Raw genomic sequence first — 15,929 nt, forward strand, 5'->3', positions numbered from 1 at the left:
ATATATATATATATATATATATATATATATAAATTTTCTTTCACAGGAAATTTTAAAATGTGGGGTCTTTTCTCCAATTTGGAATGAAGCCAGATGTCAAAATCTTGAAATCCTTTGGGAAACAAAATTTCTACACAGCTCAAGTGACAGGGTCTTGTAAGTCATTATTTCTAGTAAAAAGAATGGCATATGATACGACTGCTGTTTGACAACTCAGTCTGAGCATGAACTAGCCTTCCATACGAAATCAGAAACTGTGCTTACTGCATAGGAGTTGCATATTCTCAATGTAAATTAAAAAGAAATTGCTTTTCTGTTTTTGTACCCTTCTGCTGTTCCTTTCATTTGGAATAAGTGCACTTCAAAGCACTGTCCAATGGTGAAATAGTGGAGGCAAGTTTCCCTAGCACTGTGCAAAATTCCCAATCATTTCGAAGTAAGATTACACGGAAATGTTCTCCGCGTAATTTATTTCATATGATTTCAAATGCTTTTCAGTAACTTGTCTTCTACAATTTTGACAAAATTGTTATATCACAAGCAAGATTTTAAAATGGCTTCTATCCAATAGCAGTCTTCATTCACATATAAGTCAATTCTCACTGAGAAATAGGCCTGTTTTTATGCTGAATTGGTCCATTCCTATTGGATATGAGCCTACCTTTGCCTGAACGGTTTCTGTAAAATTTCTAGCTTAAGTTTCTAATGAACAAAAATGGAGTTTGAACCCCTGCCTCATTATAAAGCAGTCAAGGGATTAAGAAGCTCTGCCTAAATTAGCCTAATGCAGAGCGGTAACTAGGTGAAGTTTTATGGCCACCATTCCAAAGGGGGTCAGTCAAGATAATCCTGTGGTTTATTCCAGCCTTAATTTCTGGACAGCTAAACATGTGGAATGCTGCTGCCACTTCCATTCCATGAACAACGCAAACAGCTGAGATGTTATTTCCTTAATTTGAAGCAAATTGTAAAGTATTTTGGTGTCTGTTAAAATAACATTAAAACTTTTTCCAACTATTTAAATTGGTCTGATAAAAGATATCACATTCACCCAAAGAGCCTTGTCTGCCTATTCTCTTAATAATGCATTTTTTTAACTTAACATGAAATATGACTTACTCTGAATTGGGATGGGAAAACTATTGTGGGATTAATTTTTTGCAAAAAGTGCTATTTTTTTTTCCTTCATTGTGACTCTTCAGATTCGTGTCTGAGTGCAGGGGATAGGTGAGGACGGTATCAATCTAAATACTGGAATAATGCTAGCATGGAAACAGCGGCAGGTAAAAGGCTAGGTAAGCTTTTGATGGCTATATTGAGTGGTTCTGTCACATGGCAGTACTCAAGAAACATTTTTTTCTATACTGAACCAAGTACTTTGCTAGAAGCAGGATACCATACTCTCCCTAAAACTTCTTTCTTTGTTTCAGCTTTCCCTGACCCTCTCCTACCTTGCTTTTTCTCCAGATTTAAAGAAACTATGCAAATTTCTCCTCACACTTATCAAACAAGAAGTAATCATAAAATGGAGGGTGTGGAAGTGATCAGTTCACAATTACTTGGACTGTAGTCAGTAAGCTCACATATTTTAAAATAATCTTGACTTCATTTTTTTTTGTCTTGCAAATTTGCAAACTAATGCATATGTGGTATATTTGGCAGTGCTTGTTCAGTAGTTTTCTGGCTCTAGACATGAGGTGATGATGCAGGTTGCTCCCTGTGATATACCCAGACCTAACACTAAAATTAGCAGGATACTAGACTGTTGAAAGAAAGCCATTAGAAACTTCTAGCTGCTGCACTGCACTAGGATCATAATGGGGCCATTAGTCTGCTAACTTTCACCCTCTTTGTATAATGTCACACTGTCCCAGAATTTCATTGCAGCTATGGCACAAACTCCATGCTGTCATCAAGCTTTTTATGGTGCAATATAGTAAATTCCTAGCTTAAACTGCCTCTTCTTCACTTTCTTTTTCCTCCATAAAAGACACAAAATCTTGGCACCTATCTTCATATTGAATTGCTGTCTTGGAAAGCTTTGTTCAAGGTCAGCATAACAAGCCTATAACCTAGCTTGTATATTATGCTTTAATGTTTCCTAAAGATTTATGCTGGATGGATACCAAAGGTCTGCAGCACTGTGATGATTATCACAGTGAGGTATTAGGCTGCAGCATTAGCACTGACTCAGCACTCCTTGGACTAGAGTTATAGTGACTCAGTAAAAATTACTAGAATTCGCTTGAGGGTCTTTTTTCATTCCAGTAATAGATGATGGTGAAGTGGCTGCTGAAATGATCAGGCTAAATATGAGGGGCCAAAGTCAGAAAGGAGCTGGACAACTTACTCCCTCATTGGTTTCCCTGTATTTAGCCCAAGGACATTAATAGTATCACAGGAATATAGGCATTCTGTGCCAGGGGTGGCCAATCTATGGCACACATGCCACAAGTGGCACACACAGCCTCTGTGTGTGGCACACGGCAGACTGGGGAGAGGACAGGCAGGGCAGGGAGAAGAACAGCTGATTGGGCAGGGTAGGGGTTGGGAGTGGCACTTGTGTAGGGCATGGGGCTAATCTGTGGCATGACTACCAAAAAGGTTGGCCCCCGTTGTTCTAAGCAATTCTAATCAACTATAAATAAATATAGCCACATAGTCTATTCTAACTTTGCAGTTGGTCCAATAAAAGATACTGCGCACCGAAATCTTTGCATCTTTCTTATGTCCTGGAGCATCATGGCTACAACATCACTTCAATATTCCCATAAATCAACATAGCTGTATAAACTTGTTTATACCAGCTCAGAGTCTGTCCTTGCATCTATACAGCTGGACTGATCTTGCATTGGCTGAGGATCTGACTTCAGTTGTGTCTCATAGGGACAATTCACCAACACTTCATGCAAGGTCATAGTGAAAAACAATATAAGTACTTAAGTGCACCAATACAGCCAATTAAAATTAAAAATGGAACTGGAAGCCAAGGTCTCTCACAGCACTTTTAGAAAGTTGATTCTCACTTTGTGTTCAATAGTATCAAATAAGATGCAAAAACATAAGACCCAGATATCTTGACTGTCCGGCCACTTGCTTGCACCAGGCCCCACATTTGCCAATATTTGTTCATTAAAAGTACGGCCTGTTTTGTCAAGAACCTATGCTCCATTTTGTGGATGTGTCTTTGAATACAGCTGACACCTTCCAAAGGGTACATCAGATACAGGTAATAGCCGCCATCTGCTCACTGGGTTGTGGCAAGACTGAGAAAAGAATTAAATACCAAGGCAAAAGACATGTCCAAGAACTCTATATTTCAAAAGAAGAGGAGGGATAAGGGGAGAGGGTAAGAGTCATCAGAAAAGGAGGTAGTAGGTAAAGAAAATGGAAAAGGCAAGTAGACAATGTGTAGTCCAAGGGGTGCTTCCCCAAGGCTGCATTGTAACTCCACTAACTCCCTCAGTAAGGACCCAATCATAATGATCAAAGAAACCAAACAAAAGTTTGTGGTTCGGTCAGTTCCAGCCCTCCTCTCCTTCTTGCTTCAGGCCAGGAATTGAAAGGTGTCTAGACTCCTAAGCTAAGAACAGGCAGTCAAAAAGCCTGAGGCTGAATCAATTCAATCTTCACAGTTTAGTCTTATCTGTGTAGATTGAACCAATAAGCAAGTGAACAGACATTCACTTTTGATTCCAGAAATGCAGCCACATGCCTGCAGTGGCTCAGGCCAGAAGCTAGGGGATGCTAAAGCATGCCTCCCTGCTTAGCTGGGGAGACAACTTGAATCTGGAGGAGATCTGGGACAAAAGTTCAATAAACCGATCTAACATAAATCAGCTAAGCCTGATACTGCATCCATCTAGGTTTATTTTAAACTGGGTTCAACCATTTTGAAAGAGGTTGTGCACTGAACTTCTGTTGCATTACAGTTTTGAACTGGTTTCTGATCACTTATACTGGTTTATGTGTAATTTCTGTCCCTGGCCCTAAAGATGCAAACAGACCTCGTGGGATTTTCAAAAGAATCCAAGCAAGTTAGGCACCAAAATCTTGTGTGTTCCAATAAGGGTTAATATTAACATAGTGCTGCTTTTCTTTAAAGTCATGCTTCCTATCTGAAAACATGGACATTTTTACTTAGGATGGTTTTAGAAAACAGCATGTTCCCAATTCATTGCACAAGGATCGGTAGGGCCAGCCCTGAAATGCTGGTACATGGAATACCTGTTGAACAGTGCATAGTAACAGAAAGAAAGGCAGCTTCTACTTTTCCCCAGTGGGAAGTGGCCAGAATCAGCCTCTAGTAATGGAAGGAGCTATTCATGATGGATTTACTTTCATGTGGAAAGAAACTGGAATCCCTGAGACAGAAAGTAAATGTTGCCAGGATCTCTGTGAGGCATCGATCTCCCAGTGGAGTGGTAGGAGAATGATCCAAAGACTCTTAAAAGACAACAGAAAGATTCCCATGGCTTCAAGAGGCCCTGGATGTGGTTTTTCCTTTAATGTGCATGTACATGTGCACCACAGCAATGTTGGTTTCTTTATTATTTTAAATCTTCCAGATAATCAGACAGGAGCGTACGGGAACATGTTACCACATATTAACACATTTAACCTGACTCCCACTCAGATTGTGTCATGGGAGTTTAGTTGCTTCCTGCAGAGAAACACTCAAGTCATTCTTGGTCTTACTAGCTTTTGTTTGCGAAGGTGGTGGAGGGGGGAGAACACTAGCACATTATGATCACATGTATTGATTTTATACCTTAATAATCTCTGCTGTTCAGATATGAGCAAGTCTTGCATAAGCCTTGAAACTCACTGGAGATTTGTAGAGCTGAATGGATTAAGTTTGCAATGAAGCTTATGGAGCTTTTTCATATTTAAGGTTTACTTCATTTCCCAATGAATGGACTAAAAAACTCCTTCAGATAGGTTTTTGCAGGCACAGCTAGAGCAGTTTGTGTGTGTGTATCTAATATATATATATTATACAAACACACACATACATATACACACACACACACATACACTGTTATCCTTTTGTGGGAGGAGGGGAACTCATATTAAGGTGAATACTTATGACGCAAAAAATATACTGTGCATAGGAGATACGTTGATGCCTTAAATGAAAGGTAAATCTTCTTTCCAGAAGTCTCAGAGAAAATTAAAGCCTGTCCATACTGACTGTTTTTGAGTGATAGGGAGCTTATGATCTGTCGAAAAAATAAATAAATAGGGATTTTACAGTATTTCCAAGAGGTCTGGTGGGAGTTCTTCATAAAGGATTATTTTATTCTATACTTATCTGGCAGTATTGCTTGTTATTCCTGACACTTCCTCCACCGTATCATCTGCTTCTTTAGAGGAAAAGAGAAAAACAGCTTGTTTCCTGGAGAGCACTAAACATGCCGAGGCAGGGAGTGGGGGGATGTTCTGATTCATTTTGCCCCCTTTCCTCCACTCCTTTGAACTCCAACATCATGTTCCATGAATGGTTGATTTTATTCATGTTTTGGCTACTTTTCTAAACAGATGATGTTTCTGACATTTTCTTTCTTGGACAAATGGATGTAACAAGAATACAAATGTTATCCAACTATTATATATAGTTCTAATGCAGGGGTAGGCACTTATTTGGACTGCAAGACCACTTAACAAGTTTTAGTGAGTTCTGGAGGACTGCACGCACACACATGTGCACCCTAGCCATAGCCCTGGTCCTAGCCCCAGCCTGCCTGTTTCTCCCCATCCCGCCCCTGCCACCCAGAGCTGGCACCTGCTGGCTGCAGCTGTAGCTTGGGTGGGCAGGGGATGGAACCTGGTTGCAGGCCTCTGCACTTCACCACCTCACCATCAAGGCTCTTGGGATGTGTACACTGACCCTCCCCACCCCCCCAGCCCACAGCTCCCAGAATCCCTGATGGCAGGGTGGGACAGGACAGCACAGTGACCCACAACCAGGCTTCATTCCCTGTAGGCAAGGGCTGGACAAGCCATGCTTGGACCTCAGTGGCTGATGGGCAGAAACAGCCCCGCCTGCCCAGCACTGCACAGCAGCCACAGCTGGACCTGTCAGGGCCCAAGCATGGGTCACCCAGGGCCAGCCACATAATGTCAAGTGGTTAGGGCTACTTCCACCAAGCTTCCCCCGTGGCACCTGGGAGATGCAGTCTGGCCCTGCAGGCCTTGGACACCACCTGCCAGCAGAGGCTAGGGACTGAGCTCAGCTCACCCACAGCCTGCATGGCTGGACTGTATCTCCCAGGAACTGTAAAGGATGCTAAGTGGAAGCAGCCTCGCCCATCCACCCACCCAGCACCATGCAGCAGACCCTGCATGAGCTGTGCTTGGACCCCTGCTTCTGGTGGTGGGTAGCACAGGTAGCAGCTCCAGCTCTGACCTCTGCTAGCGCCATGGGGTACTGCTTCTGTCCGGCATCCCCCACAGCACCTGGAATGATGAAGTCTGGCCCTGCAGGTCCTGTGAGGGCCAGACTCTATCTCTCAGAGCCAAATGGTCAGGTGGGGTCCTTCAGCCCAGTGTCCCTGTGGTGCCAGCAGAGGCTGCAACTAGAGCCATCACCTGCACTGGCTGCCAGTAGAGGTGGGAGCTCAAGCACTGCTGCACAGTGCCAATGCCCATGCTTCCCACCTGTGGGCCAGATAAAATCAGTTGGTGGGCCTCATATTTTGCCCACCCCGGTACCAACAAGTGATTAATTTATCTTCTTTTTTATTTTCATTATACATATGATTCCTAGCAAAGGAACTCTCAAAACTGACATGTTTTATTAAGAGGCAGGAGCTTTTCTATGATAACCTTTAATGGACCAAGTGTATATTCAGAAAAGAGTTTAGCACACTTTTGGTACACATCACACTGCCTCAAGTCTCAGAAACTGTTTTTCCCCAGTATCCAAGAAAGGGCAATATGTGCCTGAAAGCTTGTCAAACCACTGTCGCAACTGTACAGTTGGTCCAATAAATGATATCACAAAAAAATCCTTGCCTCTTGTACATTTCCTGGACCACCCAGGCTACAACAATACTCTGATTCTACTATCTGCTCCATTAACACATTTTAAATTATATCAATTTTAAGTCAAATGTGTAGCTAAACAAATACTGATATAGAGCCTCTCTCAGAGACTACCTGAGGATGTCCTATACAACCATGGCCCTAGCCATATACTTCAATATCCGCTACTTAGCATAGGAACCCTCAACTTCCCTAAATATTTGAATAAGGGGAAAAAAAACTTTTGGAAGCAGCTGAAAAAGATAACAAATCCCAGCCCAACCTGACCACAATTGGACTTCAGACACGAAAGTCTTCTAACCAAAGGGCAATGGTTTCTTGTTTTCATCAGTATAGCTACACTTCAGCTCCTCAGCTAATGCAGTATGGCATGGGAAGAGAAGCAGTCACTCAATAACCAGGTACCAAATGACTTGATGCTTCATAGGTTAAAAGCAGCACCTTGCATTGTATCCAGAAATATTTTATGGGAACCTTTGGGACTCACAGTATTGATACTTTTTGCTCAATAAGTAGTAGGAGTAATTAGCTAATTCTGGGCCTTTTTGCACATTAATTTTAGGTGGCTCTTAACCCCTGGATTGTCATTAACATCTGAAATTAGTTTTAAGCACACTTTAGGTTACTAAAAGTTATACCACTTCAGGGCAGGTTTATCGCTGATCTGTGTTACCCAGCTTGTGTTACATTAATATGTAGCCACTCCCCACAAGTGAGCCACCCAAGTTGCAGCCCTCCAGCATCCCAGGATGCAGTGTCCTCTCCCACATCCCCCTGTTCTGTGTGGACAAACTTTCCACCCCCTGGACTCTACTGTCCAAGGGGCAGTTCTGATACCAAGCTAACTCTCCCTTCTACCCCAAGGGTGTTATCTTCCCACCCCCAGAGTTGCAACCCCATGCAAACAGCCTGCAGAGCATGTGCCAGCTAGTCAGGTGGCTGTGCATGGATGGGTCCAGTAGTGGGGTCTAGGAAGGGGGGAACAAGATATGGGGACAGATTGGGCCCCATGAGCTGGAGCTTCCTTCCTGGGACAGCAGCAGTAACAGCCCCAGAAGTGCCTTCGCTCACTGCTTCCACCTCCCAGCCAACCTGGGAAACACAACCAACACCCCTCACATCCCAATCCCAAATCCCAATTTATTAAAACATGAGATTTTCTTTAATTTACTTCCTCTTTATTTTTTTTATTTTTATTTTTTTTACATCTGAGAAGGGATTTGGTGGCCATCTATAAACTTACCAGGGGGGACCAGCAGGGAATGGGAGAGTCCTTGTTCCCCCGAGCACTACCCAGAGTAACTAGGAATAACAGCCACAAGTTGATTGAGAGTAGGTTCAGGCTGGACATTAGAAGGCACTACTTCACATTCAGGGCAGCTAGGATCTGGAACCAACTTCCAAGGGAAGTGGTGCCCACTCCTACCCTGGGGGTCTTCAAAAGGAGGCTGGATAATCACCTCACCAGCGCTGTTTGACCCCAGCATTCTTTCCGGCCATGGCAGGGGGTCGGACTTGATGATCTGCTCAGGTCCCTTCTTACCCTATCAACTATGAAACTATCTTTTTATTGTATCCTTCAGTGGCTGACTTCCTTCATTTCACCATCCTTCCCCAACCTCCATTTCCCTTCCACTTCCTATTTCATTACCTACCTCCATTCCATTAACTCTCCACCTCCCAGCTTCATGTTTCTGTCTCCCTCCCGTCCCCTCTCTCACACTCCCACGCCCCCCACCCCCAGCCCTCCACTCCCACCTTAAAGTAAGGATAGAAGCCCACCCTGGCTCTCCAGCCCTCTAGTGGCAACTCACAGCTGTAGCTCCTTGCCAGGGCTCTGCTTGTCAGCTCTCTAGTGGTAAATCACAGCCGTGCAGGTGAGGGACAGTTAGAGAAGGTTTTTGGCCTTAAGGTGTGGCTGCTGCAAACTCAGGCCCTCTGAGTTTTCTTGCTTTGTGGCATCATGTAAACAGCATTACAGCAACCATAAGTCAAAACAACGAAGAATCAAGTGGCAATAGCATGATACAAACAAGAAAAAAAATGGGCAAACAGCCAGAGATAAATGAAGATATCCTATGTTAGCTTTTATTACTCGTTTTCTAGAAGCAGCCCTAGATCTTATGAAAAAACCCATCTTGTGAACTTGAAGAGCAAATGTCAGGTCCATCCCCATAATGGGATGCACTCTTTCTGATTCTTCTAGATACTGCCACCCAACATCACTTCAGACTTATCTGGATTAAGGTCCAGCTACTTCATCCTCACAAGTTCGGTGACAACCTGAAGATATGAGATTGTTTGTTCCTTTGCACCAGTTAGATCTGAAATGAATGTTAACAGACCCTTAAATGTAATACACATCATGTATTTGCACTAATATATCTAAGATACGTGTACTTCAAAGATGTGCTGATCAGGTAAAAAAGGACAACACTGACCTTTGGAAACCCCACAAAAAGAAAACAGTTATCTTAAAACTGCCTGTTTGAGGGGATACCCACTCAAAAGTAATCCTGTCAACTTTTAATAGCCTCCAAAACCTTGCAGCCTGCAGCACCAAACAGATCTAGTAAACTAAGCACTATCCCTTTATATCCCCAGTCATTGCTATCTCCCCTTTATATCTCCAGTCATCAATCAGTGTAACTACTCCAGTTTCTGCCCCAAACTCAGAGTTAGGCCACAGTGAATCTGGATCCAGGTGATCAAAGAACCCCAAAATAACCTGACACAGCTTCAATTCCTGTTCCCAAAATTGACAGATATGACAGAGACTGGTATTTGGCAATATCCATCAACCATGGCTTGCTAATAGCTGTGCATTGTTCTCTTTAAGGACAGTGGACACCATGCTAATAGGAAGACATTGATTCGTTCTACCAACAATGGACTCAAAGCATACTCAGTGACCTACGTTAGCCAAGAGGAGAAGGATCCAGCCATTAGGTTCTAGTTCCCTCAGAAACTGTTTGAGGAAAATCAGCCTTAACATAATCAGTCAAGAATCACTGCTTGTGCTCTTATCATGGCCTTGCCCACACAGAAGCACAGCTGCAGTTCCAGTGTAATAGGGAACAGTAGCATAATGAGAACAAGCAGCCACTGCCACATCACCTCTACCCAGGGCACAGACCCTGGTCATTATGCTTGTGATAAAGTATTTGACAACTAAAAGCAGAAGTCTACAGACCTAAGTAGCTTGATCTGTCTTTCTCGGTAATTCTATGGTAGCTGTGACTATTGAAGTTGTACTGTGCAAGCTGATTGAGTAAAGTAGCTACAGCTAGAGCCACTCTGGTGAGAAAGAGAAAGTGCCACTAGCAGAATAGTTACCATGAGGCTTCCTGCACTCTGAATCTCATTTCCCTTATGGGTCCATTAGAACTGAGGTGTGTCAGCCTTCAAGGAGCACAGCAAGATTAGGTTCTGAGATGCCTGGTGGAAGTTAGTGGGTGTATCTACACGTGCATTTATTGCACATTAAAGTTACTGTGAGGTAACTTACTGCGCAGTAAGCAGGAAAAGGACTGGTGTCTACATGTGCAGTCAACCTGGGACTAGATTTAGTCCCGAGCCAGAGCAGCCTGTCACATGTCCCTGTGGCCACTGGGGGGAGCTCCAGCTTCTGGTCATATGGCTGCCAGCACTTGGCAGCCATCTTAAAAGCACACACCGTTGACCTTTATGTGGCACTACCGCGCTGACCGGGAGTGGCCTCTCTTACGCATCCCATCTGACAGGGCCTCATAAACATGGGTGGTCGAGTGCCTACCCCACTCAAACTGCCTCTGTACCTCTGCATCACCCCAGAGGGCCACAAAGTCATGCACCTCCTTCTCAATCTAGTTGGGGCTCCAGGTGCTCAGCTCAGGCATGCGCACATGGCCAGGGGTAAGCCCCACCAGGGAAAACAGGGAGGATGTGATGATGGTGCCTCCTGCACTGGCTCTCTGGGCTTCCAATGCAGCTGCCCCTGTGTGGCTGGTCCTGGACAGAGCTCAGGAGCACTCAGCAGCAGGGCATGGCCAGGGCCTGGAAGCTGCGTGGCAGAGGCAAGTGTGCCATAGCACATGTGCACAGCTGGTGCTGCCCTCCTGCCACAGCCAGCCAGGGTACATGGGTACAAGTGTAGACAGGTGTTCATGGGTGTGCATGGTGTGCATGTATAGATGAGTGTGCACAGGTGTGAACATGCATTTAGGTCACTGTGCAGTAGATGTGCATGTGTAGAATCTCCCAGGGTGTATGTATGTTAGTTGTTCTTTGCAATCAATGGGAAGTGACTTCAGTTTGTTCTGATGGGTTGTGTAATTTTATTTTTTTGTCTAGGTATGTGCTTTTGGATATGAAGGTCCTGATGTTCTGTTGGTCTGCATTTTGTAATGTTGCTTTTCTCTGCATGAAATGGATGCAAAATACTAATCAGAATGCTAAGACTGACATCAGGAGGAATTGTGTGTAAAGCCTACAGAAGGTGCAAAATGGATGGTGTATAGTTGAAATAATAAGACTACTTCTGTAAGAAGGCATAGGGCTGTTGATAGAGGGCCAGGAGAATCACCTCTGTTGTGAAGAATGTGGGTGAAGTGGGAAATTACTCCAGCTCTAACAGATATATGATAATGGGGACTCACATTATTCAGAGAAGGTACTGTCAAAAGGTGAGTAACACTAAACATGAATTAACATTCCTTCACAAATCTCACACTTTCTGTGCTATGCCTTAAATATCCATCCATGCATATAATCTATGACGGTCCTTTTGTAGTCATATTACCATAAAGCTTCCCATTATGTGTATTTAAATGCATCTGCATAGTCCAATAAATTTGATCTGTGGAAGTGAGATTTCCATCTGAACAAAACCCTTGTTAGTTTACCCAGTCAGTCTGTTCTCCTTTAATTTATGTGGTGTCCCATATTCAAGCCTTAGTTATTATGGGACTTGTCTCAGACACAGCAATCCAGGCATGGCAGCAACTGCCCTGTTAATTGGCTAAGTCTGCTCAGAATGTCACTGATTGCCAGGCACAGTTCCTGTTCAGTCAGTTCCACATCTATACCCCTATTTTGCTTTCTAAACTTTGGTTTGACAGCATAAAATAAATGATCAGCCAGGAGAACGGAAATTAACAGCTTCAAAACTCAACCAATTATTAAATCTTTTGACCATCTTGTGTCAGGCACACTGTTCCAAGGAATGATCGTGCCAATTAAGAAATACCTGAATATTTCTTTGAGTGAGGGAAAATGTTTTTAATTAGCTTTTTTTTTCAGTTTATAATAGAAAGGGCATAACAGTATTCCAAAACACTCATACACCAAAGTACCTGGTCCCTTGACATATTTACAAGTAATAATATAATTGTATACTATTTAATCAGCCTCATTCCAAGTTATTGCTAAGGGATACCATGCTCACAAAACCAGCTCACAATATGCCTGCTGTAGCCTGTGAAAGAGAAAAAGATGTAAAGGTTGCCTGTTTTGATATCTCTTGGCCAGTCTCTCTAATTTGCCTTGCGTTGGAGCAGTATCAATCCTGACAACCACCCAGATGTGGTATAATTAATATATATAAATACTTGTTTCCCAGAGATGGAGATGCAATAATGAGCTTGCTAACAGTGAGGCTATCCCAAACTTAATGCTTTGCTTTCCTTTTAAAATGATTCCCGTTTGCCTCTCTGAAATACGGAGTTAAACCAGAATAAATGCGGCCTTAATGAAATTGCTCTAAGACATGCGTACATATGATAATAACCTTTCTAATCCTCATGCTTTCTTCTTAGTCTGTAATGAGCCATTGACCAGTGATCATCTTTCTTTTACTCAGTTTTTTTCAGCGTGTTTTGTTTGTGGTTATTTATTAGTCATTACATTATTCATAGCTTGTTCATCAGAGGATTGTCCCCAGCAGTGGCATAAAAATAAGGTAAGTTGGTGTGCTTCCTAAATAACTAGAAGGAAGAGGGAAAACCCACACAAAGCTCCTTGAAATTACCCAGTATGACCAGGCATAAAAAACAGCAACAAAAAAAACACCTCTGCAGAATTTACAAACTACATCTCCTGCCTTTGATGTGTGTACCACACAATCCCCTGGTTGCTCCTTTTAGGTGCTTTTATTCGGTTGAGTTAATGTACATAAACAGTGAGCAGCCTGAGACAGACAGACCTGAGTACGTTACATCTAAAGACTATTTTTGCAAAGCTGCTAATCTGAGGCTTTATAGGTATACTACATGACCAGCATTATCCATCTCCACTCCAACCTTTATTCGCTCCTTTTCCTTCTTTTCTTTTCTGCTGAACTTTTCAGTAACAGCTTTTCATCTATGTAGTCACTAATACAAGGGAGGACGGTTCTTTTATTAATCTTGTTCTTTTCATAACAAAATGTATGACAAACTGGAATTGAAGATATATATTGTTAGGAGCGTTCTAAAAAAGGCGTTAGAAACTATCTTAATAGAAAAGCTGTTTCAAGGCCAGTTAATTTGTTTTCCTTATTTGTTTACCCTCTGTTTTGTTGTCATTTTTTCAATATTCATTATGTCTGTGTTCAGTCTTTATAATATTTCATCCTCTATTAAATTGTTGAAATGAGGGAAGGCACATAGCAACAAAGCAGGACAAAAATGAAGAGGTTTAACTTAGTTTGAACCATGAAGTATATGAGAAGAAATGCTATTTTACTTCTTAGCAACTTTTTATTATTACACCAGAAGGGGTTTTTTTCCTCTTATAGACAAGACAGCCTTTCGGGTGAGACCAAGAAGCCTGTTAAGAAAGAAATCCCACTAACCAGAATCTCAAAACTGAATCCCTTGGAACTCTGCAAGTTGTTACTCAGAAGATTTCAAAATCAAGCCACTTGCTTAGGTTAGACAAGCTACTGGGATCTAAGGGCACAGAGATAAGTACAGCTCCTCACTGTAACTCATGGTGCTCTGCAAGAAGCACCATTAGTTACAATGATCCCTGGACCCAACAGATATTTGCTGGGTGATCAAGCTGCAGATTAGAGTGCATATGAATCTGCAGCCACTCTCCCCTAGCCTCCCCTCCCTTCCTCCCCCAGCCCCAGTGCTGTCTTCCGAATGAGAAGGGGGCAGGAGGTGAGGGAGCGCAGTCTGGAGTTGCCCAGGTGGCACTGGAGGGTCTGATTCTGGTGAAGACAAGACCCTGGTTAGTGTCATCTCAGACTTCTGTCACATGTCAGGATCTTTCATATGCCTTTGTTCTTGAAGGGCTCTATATTCCTAATCATTCTCTGGCTCTCACAGCTGTATACTAACACTGAGATTACACGAGTTGAAAACTCTCAGTTTTGTTCTGTTTTGTATAGATTTGATTTCATATGTTGTAATGAAAATGGTAGATGCCTTTCATATTCTTGATGTAATTTCCTTGTAATTTCCTTCTTTTTTGGTTAACATGTTGCCTGTGTACGTTTTGATTTTCATACGAATTCTGTTGCCTTTTTTCATATAATGGACATTACATAGCTATGTAGCTAACCTGAATGATCAATGGAATTATATTAGTTTTAGGATGCTTATAAACTTCTGTATAATGTTTACAAGCTAACAGTTTGTAGCAGTGTAGTTCACTGGCTGCTTGAGCCAAAGGCATTAGTGACACATAGGGGGTGCATGTGCACCCCCTGCAAAAAGGTGCTGCCCACACTGGCAGTGGCATCTGTGGGTGGTCACCGCTCGCCACCTCCCCCACTCACCGCTGACCTTTGGGGGCATGTGGTGATCATGGCCAAAGGCTCTGAGTTCAAGACCCTTGGGTGACTAAAACAGAACTGTTGGCTGGAGACAAGGAAAGGGACAAGGACAAAGAGAGACCACATGACCAGAGAGACTGAGATCCAGAAAGGGGATCAGGTTTAGCTAATTGATGATAAAGAGTGGCAGACTGAACCCCAGAGTCACCCCCAAGCGTTATCCTGTAATAGGTAGAAAATACATTGCTCAGAACTGTTGGTATTTGCATTTCTCAAATACAATGTGATTTCTTACTTCACTGAACTTCTCAGGAATTTTAGGGTGGCTGATTTAACAAAAAAAATAGAGCACTTAGAAATCTTAAACCTGCTGCAACATCAAAACCATACTGAGTACAATTTTTTACTTTACCAGTCAGATTTCTGTTTCCTCTGGCAATGGCTCTGTGCATTAATATGATGCATTAATATGATGTATATTAGGGTCTTTTATGAATGCTAAAATAACGTGAGTATTAATACATACTTCTACAATATGTATTTTTCTAATATGTCTCCAAACAAATTGCATTTAGTCATCTTGAAAAGCCATTTTATGAACTGCTGTAAATCTGTCTCAGCATTAATTTGTAACCAAACATATTAATGTATAGACTAGAGCAGACTGGAAAAAATTTGTCCAAAAATCAGCTCTATAACTGGCAAAAAAATTCAATTGAAATGTATTTTAGATGAGAAATAGGGAACTTTCTTAGCTTCAAAAATTGTGGAATAATTACTCTGCATTTCAGCCAGCCCTAGTACAGATGATACACTGCCCTCAGTTGGTACATTTAACTTCTGCTGAACAGGAGTCCAGCCTCAGCTTGAGTGCAATGTGCATAATGGGATTGTACCTGCTATAGTGGAAACTGAGTATAAGAAATGGGTGTTAAATACTACCAGATCAGAATAGTGGCATTCTACCTGAACTTTGCATTGGTCCAAACAGTGGTTAGCCTGGGAGTATAGAGGTGAAAGAGGAAAGGAGCGGGTAATGTTCTAAACCATGCTTAACAAACTAGCTCCATCCAAGTGGTCAAAATAAGACAGCTGTTTTCCAAAATATGAATGTCTGTATTTGTAGAGTGCCACTTGGATC

This window comes from Gavialis gangeticus, unplaced genomic scaffold (assembly GCF_001723915.1).
Source record: "Gavialis gangeticus isolate Ggan-Ray unplaced genomic scaffold, GavGan_comp1, whole genome shotgun sequence".
NCBI classification, from domain to species: domain Eukaryota; kingdom Metazoa; phylum Chordata; order Crocodylia; family Gavialidae; genus Gavialis; species Gavialis gangeticus.